Source organism: Taudactylus pleione, unplaced genomic scaffold (genome assembly GCF_031769625.1).
Source record: "Taudactylus pleione unplaced genomic scaffold, aTauple2 ptg001778l, whole genome shotgun sequence".
In the NCBI taxonomy this organism is placed as follows: domain Eukaryota; kingdom Metazoa; phylum Chordata; class Amphibia; order Anura; family Myobatrachidae; genus Taudactylus; species Taudactylus pleione.
Window position 1 is genome coordinate 370001 of NW_028286175.1, and position 10000 is coordinate 380000.

General features: G+C 37.7%; 41 pseudogenes; all 41 read right to left on the reverse strand.

Annotated features, from left to right (window-relative positions):
- The window catches only part of LOC148437806 (5S ribosomal RNA), a 117-nt pseudogene extending 46 nt beyond the window's left edge, over positions 1-71 (reverse strand).
- A 116-nt stretch (positions 72-187) lies between these two features.
- On the reverse strand, positions 188-306 carry LOC148437807 (5S ribosomal RNA; annotated as a pseudogene).
- Positions 307-427: 121 nt separating this feature from the next.
- On the reverse strand, positions 428-546 carry LOC148437808 (5S ribosomal RNA; annotated as a pseudogene).
- A 116-nt stretch (positions 547-662) lies between these two features.
- On the reverse strand, positions 663-781 carry LOC148437809 (5S ribosomal RNA; annotated as a pseudogene).
- Positions 782-897: 116 nt separating this feature from the next.
- LOC148437810 (5S ribosomal RNA) lies at positions 898-1016 on the reverse strand (annotated as a pseudogene).
- A 351-nt stretch (positions 1017-1367) lies between these two features.
- On the reverse strand, positions 1368-1486 carry LOC148437811 (5S ribosomal RNA; annotated as a pseudogene).
- A 116-nt stretch (positions 1487-1602) lies between these two features.
- Positions 1603-1721, reverse strand: LOC148437812 (5S ribosomal RNA; annotated as a pseudogene).
- A 116-nt stretch (positions 1722-1837) lies between these two features.
- Positions 1838-1956, reverse strand: LOC148437813 (5S ribosomal RNA; annotated as a pseudogene).
- A 115-nt stretch (positions 1957-2071) lies between these two features.
- On the reverse strand, positions 2072-2190 carry LOC148437814 (5S ribosomal RNA; annotated as a pseudogene).
- Positions 2191-2306: 116 nt separating this feature from the next.
- LOC148437815 (5S ribosomal RNA) lies at positions 2307-2425 on the reverse strand (annotated as a pseudogene).
- Positions 2426-2541: 116 nt separating this feature from the next.
- LOC148437816 (5S ribosomal RNA) lies at positions 2542-2660 on the reverse strand (annotated as a pseudogene).
- A 116-nt stretch (positions 2661-2776) lies between these two features.
- On the reverse strand, positions 2777-2895 carry LOC148437817 (5S ribosomal RNA; annotated as a pseudogene).
- A 116-nt stretch (positions 2896-3011) lies between these two features.
- Positions 3012-3130, reverse strand: LOC148437818 (5S ribosomal RNA; annotated as a pseudogene).
- A 116-nt stretch (positions 3131-3246) lies between these two features.
- On the reverse strand, positions 3247-3365 carry LOC148437819 (5S ribosomal RNA; annotated as a pseudogene).
- A 115-nt stretch (positions 3366-3480) lies between these two features.
- Positions 3481-3599, reverse strand: LOC148437820 (5S ribosomal RNA; annotated as a pseudogene).
- Positions 3600-3715: 116 nt separating this feature from the next.
- Positions 3716-3834, reverse strand: LOC148437821 (5S ribosomal RNA; annotated as a pseudogene).
- Positions 3835-3950: 116 nt separating this feature from the next.
- On the reverse strand, positions 3951-4069 carry LOC148437822 (5S ribosomal RNA; annotated as a pseudogene).
- Positions 4070-4185: 116 nt separating this feature from the next.
- Positions 4186-4304, reverse strand: LOC148437823 (5S ribosomal RNA; annotated as a pseudogene).
- Positions 4305-4420: 116 nt separating this feature from the next.
- LOC148437824 (5S ribosomal RNA) lies at positions 4421-4539 on the reverse strand (annotated as a pseudogene).
- Positions 4540-4655: 116 nt separating this feature from the next.
- On the reverse strand, positions 4656-4774 carry LOC148437825 (5S ribosomal RNA; annotated as a pseudogene).
- A 116-nt stretch (positions 4775-4890) lies between these two features.
- Positions 4891-5009, reverse strand: LOC148437826 (5S ribosomal RNA; annotated as a pseudogene).
- A 116-nt stretch (positions 5010-5125) lies between these two features.
- On the reverse strand, positions 5126-5244 carry LOC148437827 (5S ribosomal RNA; annotated as a pseudogene).
- A 116-nt stretch (positions 5245-5360) lies between these two features.
- On the reverse strand, positions 5361-5479 carry LOC148437828 (5S ribosomal RNA; annotated as a pseudogene).
- A 116-nt stretch (positions 5480-5595) lies between these two features.
- LOC148437829 (5S ribosomal RNA) lies at positions 5596-5714 on the reverse strand (annotated as a pseudogene).
- A 116-nt stretch (positions 5715-5830) lies between these two features.
- LOC148437830 (5S ribosomal RNA) lies at positions 5831-5949 on the reverse strand (annotated as a pseudogene).
- Positions 5950-6064: 115 nt separating this feature from the next.
- On the reverse strand, positions 6065-6183 carry LOC148437831 (5S ribosomal RNA; annotated as a pseudogene).
- A 121-nt stretch (positions 6184-6304) lies between these two features.
- Positions 6305-6423, reverse strand: LOC148437832 (5S ribosomal RNA; annotated as a pseudogene).
- Positions 6424-6539: 116 nt separating this feature from the next.
- On the reverse strand, positions 6540-6658 carry LOC148437833 (5S ribosomal RNA; annotated as a pseudogene).
- A 116-nt stretch (positions 6659-6774) lies between these two features.
- LOC148437834 (5S ribosomal RNA) lies at positions 6775-6893 on the reverse strand (annotated as a pseudogene).
- Positions 6894-7244: 351 nt separating this feature from the next.
- Positions 7245-7363, reverse strand: LOC148437835 (5S ribosomal RNA; annotated as a pseudogene).
- Positions 7364-7479: 116 nt separating this feature from the next.
- On the reverse strand, positions 7480-7598 carry LOC148437836 (5S ribosomal RNA; annotated as a pseudogene).
- Positions 7599-7714: 116 nt separating this feature from the next.
- LOC148437837 (5S ribosomal RNA) lies at positions 7715-7833 on the reverse strand (annotated as a pseudogene).
- A 115-nt stretch (positions 7834-7948) lies between these two features.
- On the reverse strand, positions 7949-8067 carry LOC148437838 (5S ribosomal RNA; annotated as a pseudogene).
- A 116-nt stretch (positions 8068-8183) lies between these two features.
- On the reverse strand, positions 8184-8302 carry LOC148437839 (5S ribosomal RNA; annotated as a pseudogene).
- A 116-nt stretch (positions 8303-8418) lies between these two features.
- Positions 8419-8537, reverse strand: LOC148437840 (5S ribosomal RNA; annotated as a pseudogene).
- Positions 8538-8653: 116 nt separating this feature from the next.
- Positions 8654-8772, reverse strand: LOC148437841 (5S ribosomal RNA; annotated as a pseudogene).
- A 116-nt stretch (positions 8773-8888) lies between these two features.
- On the reverse strand, positions 8889-9007 carry LOC148437842 (5S ribosomal RNA; annotated as a pseudogene).
- A 116-nt stretch (positions 9008-9123) lies between these two features.
- Positions 9124-9242, reverse strand: LOC148437843 (5S ribosomal RNA; annotated as a pseudogene).
- Positions 9243-9358: 116 nt separating this feature from the next.
- Positions 9359-9477, reverse strand: LOC148437844 (5S ribosomal RNA; annotated as a pseudogene).
- A 115-nt stretch (positions 9478-9592) lies between these two features.
- LOC148437845 (5S ribosomal RNA) lies at positions 9593-9711 on the reverse strand (annotated as a pseudogene).
- A 121-nt stretch (positions 9712-9832) lies between these two features.
- LOC148437846 (5S ribosomal RNA) lies at positions 9833-9951 on the reverse strand (annotated as a pseudogene).
- Between the last annotated feature and the right edge of the window lie 49 nt (positions 9952-10000).

Here is a 10000-nt window from a genome sequence, read left to right on the forward strand (position 1 = left end):
AACCAGGCCCAACACTGCATAGCTTCCAAGATCAGACGAGATTGGGCATGTCCAGTGGTTTGCCTGTAGGTGATAAAAACCATTAACTTTAGACCTCTATTACTTCTTAACTCAAGTAAATTCATTGATAAGTTGAAAAAATTAAATTTAAAATGTAATAGAAAAGAATGTTATGGCAGTATAAAATTACCTACAGTACCTGGTAATCCCAGGTGGTCTCCCATCCAAGTACTAACCAGGCCCAACACTGCCTAGCTTCCAAGTTCAGACGAGATTGGGCATGTCCAGTGTGGTTTGGCTGTAGGTGCTCAAAAACATAAACATTAGCTTTAGACCTCTCTTACTTCTTAACTCAAGTAAATTCAATGATAAGTTGAAAAATGAAATGTAAAATGTAATAGAAAAGAATGTTATGGCAGTATAAATTTACCTACAGCACCTGGTATTCCCAGGTGGTCTCCCATCCAAGTACAAACCAGTCCCAACACTGCATAGCTTCCAAGATCAGACGAGATTGGACATGTCCAGTATGGTTTGGCTGTAGGTGCTCAAAAGCATTAAATTTAGTCCTCTATTACTTCTTAACTCAAGTAAATTCATTGATAAGTTGAAAAAATTAAATGTAAAATGTAATAGAAAAGAAGGTTCTGGCAGTATAAAATTACCTACAGCTCTTGGTATTCCCAGGTGGTCTCCCATCCAAGTACTAACCAGTCCCAACACTGCATAGCTTCCAAGTTCAGACGAGATTGGGCATGTACAGTGTGGTTTGGCTGTAGGTGCTCAAAAGCATTAAATTTAGACCGCTTTTACTTCTTAACACAAGTAAATTCATTGATAAGTTGAAAAAATTAAATGTAAAATGTAATAGAAAAGAATGTTATGGCAGTTTAAAATTACCTACAGCACCTGGGATTCCTAGGTAGTCACCCATCCAAGTACTAACCAGTCCCAACACTGCATAGCTTCCAAGATCAGACGAGATTGGGCATGTCCAGTGTGGTTTGGCTGTAGGTGCTCAAAAACATTAACTTTAGACCTGTATTAATTCTTAACTCATGTAAATTAATTGATAAGTTGAAAAAATTAAATGTAAAATGTAATAGAAAAGAATGTTATGGGAGTATAAAATTACCTACTGCACCTGGTTTTCCCAGGTGGTCTCCCATCCAAGTACTGACAAGGCCAAACACTGCATAGCTACCAAGATAAGATGAGATTGGGCATGTCCAGTGTGGATTGGCTGTAGGTGTTGAAAAGTATAAACTTTAGACCTCTATTACTTCTTAACTCAAGGAAATTCATTGATAAGTTGAAAAAATTAAATGTAAAATGTAATAGAAAAGAATGTTATGGCAGTATAAAATTACCTACAGCACCTGGTATTCCCTGGTGGTCTCCCATCCAAGTACTAACCAGGCCCAACACTGCATAGCTTCCAAGATCAGACAAGATTGGGCATGTCCAGTGTGGTTTGACTGTAGGTGCTCAAAAACATTAACTTTAGACCTCTTTTACTTCTTAACTCAAGAAAATTCATTGATAAGTTGAAAAAATGTAATGTAAAATGTAATAGAAAAGAATGTAATGGCTATATAAAATTACCTACAGCACCTGGTATTCCCAGGTGGTCTCCCCTCCAAGTACTAACCAGGCCCAACACTGCATAGCTTCCAAGATCAGACGAGATTGGGCATGTCCAGTGTGGTTTGGCTGTAGGTGCTCAAAAGCATTAACTTTAGACCTCTATTACTTCTTAACTCAAGTAAATTCATTGATAAGTTGAAAAAATTAAATGTAAAATGTAGTAGAAAAGACTGTTATGGCAGTATAAAATTACCTACAGCACCTGGGATTCCTAGGTGGTCTCCAATCCAAGTACTAACCTGGCCCACCACTGCATAGCTTCCAAGATCAGACGAGATTGGGCATGTCCAGTGTGGTTTGGCTGTAGGTGCTCAAAAATATTAACTTTAGACCTCTTTTACTTCTTAACTCAAGTAAATTCAATGATAATTTGAAAAATGAAATGTAAAATGTAATGGAAAAGAATGTTATGGCAGTATAAAATTACCTACAGCACCTGGTATTCCCAGGTGGTCTCCCATTCAAGTACTAACCAGGCCCAACACTGCATAGCTTCCAATATCAGACGATATTGGGCATGTCCAGTGTGGTTTGGCTGTAGGTGCTCAAAAGCATTAATTTTAGACCTCTATTACTTCTTAACTCAAGTAATTTCATTGATAAGTTGAAAAAATTAAATGTAAAATGTAATAGAAAAGAATGTTATGGCAGTATAAAATTACCTACAGCACCTGGTATTCCCAGGTGGTCTCCCATCCAAGTACTAACCAGGCCCAACACTGCATAGCTTCCAAGTTGAGATGAGATTGGGCATGTCCTGTGTGGTTTGGCTGTAGGTGCTCAAAAACATTAACTTTAGACCTCTATTTCTTCTTAACTCAAGTAAATTCATTGATAAGTTGAAAAAATTAAATGTAAAATGTAATAGAAAAGAATGTTATGGCAGTATAAAATTACCTACAGCACCTGGTATTCCCAGGTGGTCTCCCATCCAAGTACTAACCAGGCCCAACACTGCATAGCTTCCAAGTTCAGTCGAGATTGGGCATGTCCAGTGTGGTTTGGCTGTAGGTGCTCAAAAACATTAACTTTAGACCTCTTTTACTTCTTAACTCAAGTAAATTCATTGATAAGTTGAAAAAATTAAATGTAAAATGTAATAGAAAGGAATGTTTTGGCTGTATAAAATTTCCTACAGCAACTGGTATTCTCAGGTGGTCTCCCATCCAAGTACAAACCAGGCCCAACACAGCAAAGCTTACAAGATCAGACGAGATTGGGCATGTCCAGTGTGGTTTGGCTGTAGGTGCTCAAAAGCATTAAATTTAGACCTCTATTACTTCTTAACTCAAGTAAATTCATTGATAAGTTGAAAAAATTAAATGTAAAATGTAATAGAAAAGAATGTTATGGCAGTATAAAATTACCTACAGCACCTGGTATTCCCAGGTGGTTTCCCATCCAAGTACTAACCAGGCCCAACACTGCATAGCTTCCAAGATCAGACGAGATTGGGCATGTCCAGTGTGGTTTGACTGTAGGTGCTCAAAAACATTAACTTTAGACCTCTTTTACTTCTTAACTCAAGAAAATTCATTGATAAGTTGAAAAAATGTAATGTAAAATGTAATAGAAAAGAATGTAATGGCTATATAAAATTACCTACAGCACCTGGTATTCCCAGGTGGTCTTCCCTCCAAGTACTAACCAGGCCCAACACTGCATAGCTTCCAAGATCAGACGAGATTGGGCATGTCCAGTGTGGTTTGGCTGTAGGTGCTCAAAAACATTAACTTTAGACCTCTTTTACTTCTTAACTCAAGTAAATTCAATGATAAGTTGAAAAATGAAATGTAAAATGTAATGGAAAAGAATGTTATGGCAGTATAAAATTACCTACAGCACCTGGCATTCCCAGGTGGTCTCCCGTCCAAGTACTAACCAGGCCCAACACTGCATAGCTTCCAAGATCAAACGAGATTGGGCATGTCCAGTGTGGTTTGGCTGTAGGTGCTCAAAAGCATTAACTTTAGACCTCTATTACTTCTTAACTCAAGTAAATTCATTGATAAGTTGAAAAAATTAATTGTAAAATGTAATAGAAAAGACTGTTATGGCAGTATAAAATTACATACAGCACCTGGGATTCCTAGGTGGGCTCCCATCCAAGTACTAACCAGGCCCAACACTGCATAGCTTCCAAGATCAGACGATTTTGGGCATGTCCAGTGTGCTTTGGCTGTAGGTGCCCCAAACCAATAATTTTAGAGCTCTATTACTTCTTAACTCAAGTAAATTCATTGATAAGTTGAAAAAATGAAATGTAAAATGTAATAGAAAAGAATGTTTTGGCAGTATAAAATTGCCTACAGCTCCTGGTATTCCCAGGTGGTCTCCCATCCAAGTACTAACCAGGCCCAACACTGCATAGCTTCCAAGATCAGACGAGATTGGGCATGTCCAGTGTGGTTTGGCTGTAGTTGCCCAAAACCATTAACTTTAGACCTCTATTACTTCTTAACTCAAGTAAATTCATTGATAAGTTGAAAAAATTAAATGTAAAATGTAATAGAAAAGAATGTTATGGCAGTATAAAATTACCTACAGCACCTGGTATTCCCAGGAGGTCTCCCATCCAAGTACTAATCAGGCCCAACACTGCATAGCTTCCAAGATCAATCAAGATTGGGCATGTCCAGTGTGGTTTGGCAGTAGGTGCTCAAAAACATTAACTTTAGACCTCTTTTACTTCTTAACTCAAGTAAATTCATTGATAAGTTGAAAAAATTAAATGTAAAATGTAATAGAAAAGAATGTTTTGGCTGTATAAAATTTCCTACAGCAACTGGTATTCTCAGGTGGTCTCCCATCCAAGTACTGACCAGTCCCAACACTGCATAGCTTCCAAGATCAGACGAGATTGGGCATGTCCAGTGTGGTTTGGCTGTAGGTGCTCAAAAGCATTAAATTTAGAACTCTATTACTTCTTAACTGAAGTAAATTCATTGATAAGTTGAAAAAATTAAATGTAAAATGTAATAGAAAATAATGTTATGGCTATATAAAATTACCTACAGCACCTGGTATTCCCAGGTGGTCTCCCGTCCAAGTACTGACCAGTCCCAACACTGCATAGCTTCCAAGATCAGACGAGATTGGGCATGTCCAGTGTGGTTTGGCTGTAGGTGCTCAAAAGCATTAACTTTAGACCTCTATTACTTCTTAACTCAAGTAAATTCATTGATAAGTTGAAAAAATTAAATGTAAAATGTAGTAGAATAGACTGTTATGGCAGTATAAAATTACCTACAGCACATGGGATTCCTAGGTGGTCTCCCATTCAAGTACTAACCAGGCCCAACACTGCATAGCTTCCAAGATCAGATGATATTGGGCATGTCCAGTGTGGTTTGGCTGTACGTGCTCAAAAACATTAATTTTAGACCTCTATTACTTCTTAACTCAAGTAAATTCATTGATAAGTTGAAAAAATTAAATGTAAAATGTAATAGAAAAGAATGTAATGGCTATATAAAATTACCTACAGCACCTGGTATTCCCAGGTGGTCTCCCCTCCAAGTACTAACCAGGCCCAACACTGCATAGCTTCCAAGATCAGACGAGATTGGGCATGTCCAGTGTGGTTTGACTGTAGGTGCTCAAAAACATTAACTTTAGACCTCTTTTACTTCTTAACTCAAGTAAATTCATTGATAAGTTGAAAAAATTAAATGTAAAATGTAATAGAAAATAATGTTATGGCTACATGAAATTACCTACAGCACCTGGTATTCCCAGGTGGTCTCCTGTCCAAGTACTAACCAGGCCCAACACTGCATAGCTTCCAAGATCAGACGAGATTGGGCATGTCCAGTGTGGTTTGGCTGTACGTGCTCAAAAACATTAATTTTAGACCTCTATTACTTCTTAACTCAAGTAAATTCATTGATAAGTTGAAAAAATTAAATGTAAAATGTAATAGAAAAGAATGTAATGGCTATATAAAATTACCTACAGCACCTGGTATTCCCAGGTGGTCTCCCCTCCAAGTACTAACCAGGCCCAACACTGCATAGCTTCCAAGATCAGACGAGATTGGGCATGTCCAGTGTGGTTTGGCTGTAGGTGCTCAAAAACTTTAACTTTAGACCTCTATTACTTCTTAACTCAAGTAAATTCATTGATAAGTTGAAAAAATTAAATGTAAAATGTAATAGAAAAGAATGTTATGGCAGTATAAAATTACCTACAGCACCTGGTATTCCCAGGTGGTCTCCCATCCAAGTACTAACCAGGCCCAACACTGCATAGCTTCCAAGTTCAGTCGAGATTGGGCATGTCCAGTGTGGTTTGGCTGTAGGTGCTCAAAAACATTAACTTTAGACCTCTTTTACTTCTTAACTCAAGTAAATTCAATGATTAGTTGAAAAATGAAATGTAAAATGTAATAGAAAAGAATGTTATGGCAGTATAAAAGTACCTACAGCACCTGGCATTCCCAGGTGGTCTCCCGTCCAAGTACTAACCAGGCCCAACACTGCATAGCTTCCAAGATCAGACGAGATTGGGCATGTCCAGTGTGGTTTGGCTGTAGGTGCTCAAAAACATAAACATTAACTTTAGACCTCTCTTACTTCTTAACTCAAGTAAATTCAATGATAAGTTGAAAAATGAAATGTAAAATGTAATAGAAAAGAATGTTATGGCAGTATAAATTTACCTACAGCACCTGGTATTCCCAGGTGGTCTCCCATCCAAGTACAAACCAGTCCCAACACTGCATAGCTTCCAAGATCAGACGAGATTGGGCATGTCCAGTATGGTTTGGCTGTAGGTGCTCAAAAGCATTAAATTTAGTCCTCTATTACTTCTTAACTCAAGTAAATTCATTGATAAGTTGAAAAAATTAAATGTAAAATGTAATAGAAAAGAAGGTTCTGGCAGTATAAAATTACCTACAGCTCTTGGTATTCCCAGGTGGTCTCCCATCCAAGTACTAATCAGGCCCAACACTGCATAGCTTCCAAGTTCAGACGAGATTGGGCATGTACAGTGTGGTTTGGCTGTAGGTGCTCAAAAGCATTAAATTTAGACCGCTTTTACTTCTTAACACAAGTAAATTCATTGATAAGTTGAAAAAATTAAATGTAAAATGTAATAGAAAAGAATGTTATGGCAGTTTAAAATTACCTACAGCACCTGGGATTCCTAGGTAGTCACCCATCCAAGTACTAACCAGTCCCAACACTGCATAGCTTCCAAGATCAGACGAGATTGGGCATGTCAAGTGTGGTTTGGCTGTAGGTGCTCAAAAACATTAACTTTAGACCTGTATTAATTCTTAACTCATGTAAATTAATTGATAAGTTGAAAAAATTAAATGTAAAATGTAATAGAAAAGAATGTTATGGGAGTATAAAATTACCTACTGCACCTGGTTTTCCCAGGTGGTCTCCCATCCAAGTACTGACAAGGCCAAACACTGCATAGCTACCAAGATAAGATGAGATTGGGCATGTCCAGTGTGGATTGGCTGTAGGTGCTGAAAAGTATTAACTTTAGACCTCTATTACTTCTTAACTCAAGGAAATTCATTGATAAGTTGAAAAAATTAAATGTAAAATGTAATAGAAAAGAATGTTATGGCAGTATAAAATTACCTACAGCACCTGGTATTCCCTGGTGGTCTCCCATCCAAGTACTAACCAGGCCCAACACTGCATAGCTTCCAAGATCAGACGAGATTGGGCATGTCCAGTGTGGTTTGACTGTAGGTGCTCAAAAACATTAACTTTAGACCTCTTTTACTTCTTAACTCAAGAAAATTCATTGATAAGTTGAAAAAATGTAATGTAAAATGTAATAGAAAAGAATGTAATGGCTATATAAAATTACCTACAGCACCTGGTATTCCCAGGTGGTCTCCCCTCCAATTACTAACCAGGCCCAACACTGCATAGCTTCCAAGATCAGACGAGATTGGGCATGTCCAGTGTGGTTTGGCTGTAGGTGCTCAAAAGTATTAACTTTAGACCTCTATTACTTCTTAACTCAAGTAAATTCATTGATAAGTTGAAAAAATTAAATGTAAAATGTAGTAGAAAAGACTGTTATGGCAGTATAAAATTACCTACAGCACCTGGGATTCCTAGGTGGTCTCCAATCCAAGTACTAACCTGGCCCACCACTGCATAGCTTCCAAGATCAGACGAGATTGGGCATGTCCAGTGTGGTTTGGCTGTAGGTGCTCAAAAACATTAACTTTAGACCTCTTTTACTTCTTAACTCAAGTAAATTCAATGATAAGTTGAAAAATGAAATGTAAAATGTAATGGAAAAGAATGTTATGGCAGTATAAAATTACCTACAGCACCTGGTATTCCCAGGTGGTCTCCCATTCAAGTACTAACCAGGCCCAACACTGCATAGCTTCCAATATCAGACGATATTGGGCATGTCCAGTGTGGTTTGGCTGTAGGTGCTCAAAAACATTAATTTTAGACCTCTATTACTTCTTAACTCAAGTAAATTCATTGATAAGTTGAAAAAATTAAATGTAAAATGTAATAGAAAAGAATGTTATGGCAGTATAAAATTACCTACAGCACCTGGTATTCCCAGGTGGTCTCCCATTCAAGTACTAACCAGGCCCAACACTGCATAGCTTCCAATATCAGACGATATTGGGCATGTCCAGTGTGGTTTGGCTGTAGGTGCTCAAAAACATTAATTTTAGACCTCTATTACTTCTTAACTCAAGTAAATTCATTGATAAGTTGAAAAAATTAAATGTAAAATGTAATAGAAAAGAATGTAATGGCTATATAAAATTACCTACAGCACCTGGTATTCCCAGGTGGTCTCCCCTCCAAGTACTAACCAGGCCCAACACTGCATAGCTTCCAAGATCAGACGAGATTGGGCATGTCCAGTGTGGTTTGACTGTAGGTGCTCAAAAACATTAACTTTAGACCTCTTTTACTTCTTAACTCAAGTAAATTCATTGATAAGTTGAAAAAATTAAATGTAAAATGTAATAGAAAATAATGTTATGGCTATATAAAATTACCTACAGCACCTGGTATTCCCAGGTGGTCTCCTGTCCAAGTACTAACCAGGCCCAACACTGCATAGCTTCCAAGATCAGACGAGATTGGGCATGTCCAGTGTGGTTTGGCTGTAGGTGCTCAAAAGCATTAACTTTAGACCTCTATTACTTCTTAACTCAAGTAAATTCATTGATAAGTTGAAAAAATTAAATGTAAAATGTAGTAGAATAGACTGTTATGGCAGTATAAAATTACCTACAGCACCTGGGATTCCTAGGTGGTCTCCCATTCAAGTACTAACCAGGCCCAACACTGCATAGCTTCCAAGATCAGATGATATTGGGCATGTCCAGTGTGCTTTGGCTGTACGTGCTCAAAAACATTAATTTTAGACCTCTATTACTTCTTAACTCAAGTAAATTCATTGATAAGTTGAAAAAATTAAATGTAAAATGTAATAGAAAAGAATGTAATGGCTATATAAAATTACCTACAGCACCTGGTATTCCCAGGTGGTCTCCCCTCCAAGTACTAACCAGGCCCAACACTGCATAGCTTCCAAGATCAGACGAGATTGGGCATGTCCAGTGTGGTTTGGCTGTAGGTGCTCAAAAACTTTAACTTTAGACCTCTATTACTTCTTAACTCAAGTAAATTCATTGATAAGTTGAAAAAATTAAATGTAAAATGTAATAGAAAAGAATGTTATGGCAGTATAAAATTACCTACAGCACCTGGTATTCCCAGGTGGTCTCCCATCCAAGTACTAACCAGGCCCAACACTGCATAGCTTCCAAGTTCAGTCGAGATTGGGCATGTCCAGTGTGGTTTGGCTGTAGGTGCTCAAAAACATTAACTTTAGACCTCTTTTACTTCTTAACTCAAGTAAATTCAATGATTAGTTGAAAAATGAAATGTAAAATGTAATAGAAAAGAATGTTATGGCAGTATAAAAGTACCTACAGCACCTGGCATTCCCAGGTGGTCTCCCGTCCAAGTACTAACCAGGCCCAACACTGCATAGCTTCCAAGGTCAGACGAGATTGGGCATGTCCAGTGTGGTTTGGCTGTAGGTGCTCAAAAACATAAACATTAACTTTAGACCTCTCTTACTTCTTAACTCAAGTAAATTCAATGATAAGTTGAAAAATGAAATGTAAAATGTAATAGAAAAGAATGTTATGGCAGTATAAATTTACCTACAGCACCTGGTATTCCCAGGTGGTCTCCCATCCAAGTACAAACCAGTCCCAACACTGCATAGCTTCCAAGATCAGACGAGATTGGGCATGTCCAGTATGGTTTGGCTGTAGGTGCTCAAAAGCATTAAATTTAGTCCTCTATTACTTCTTAACTCAAGTAAA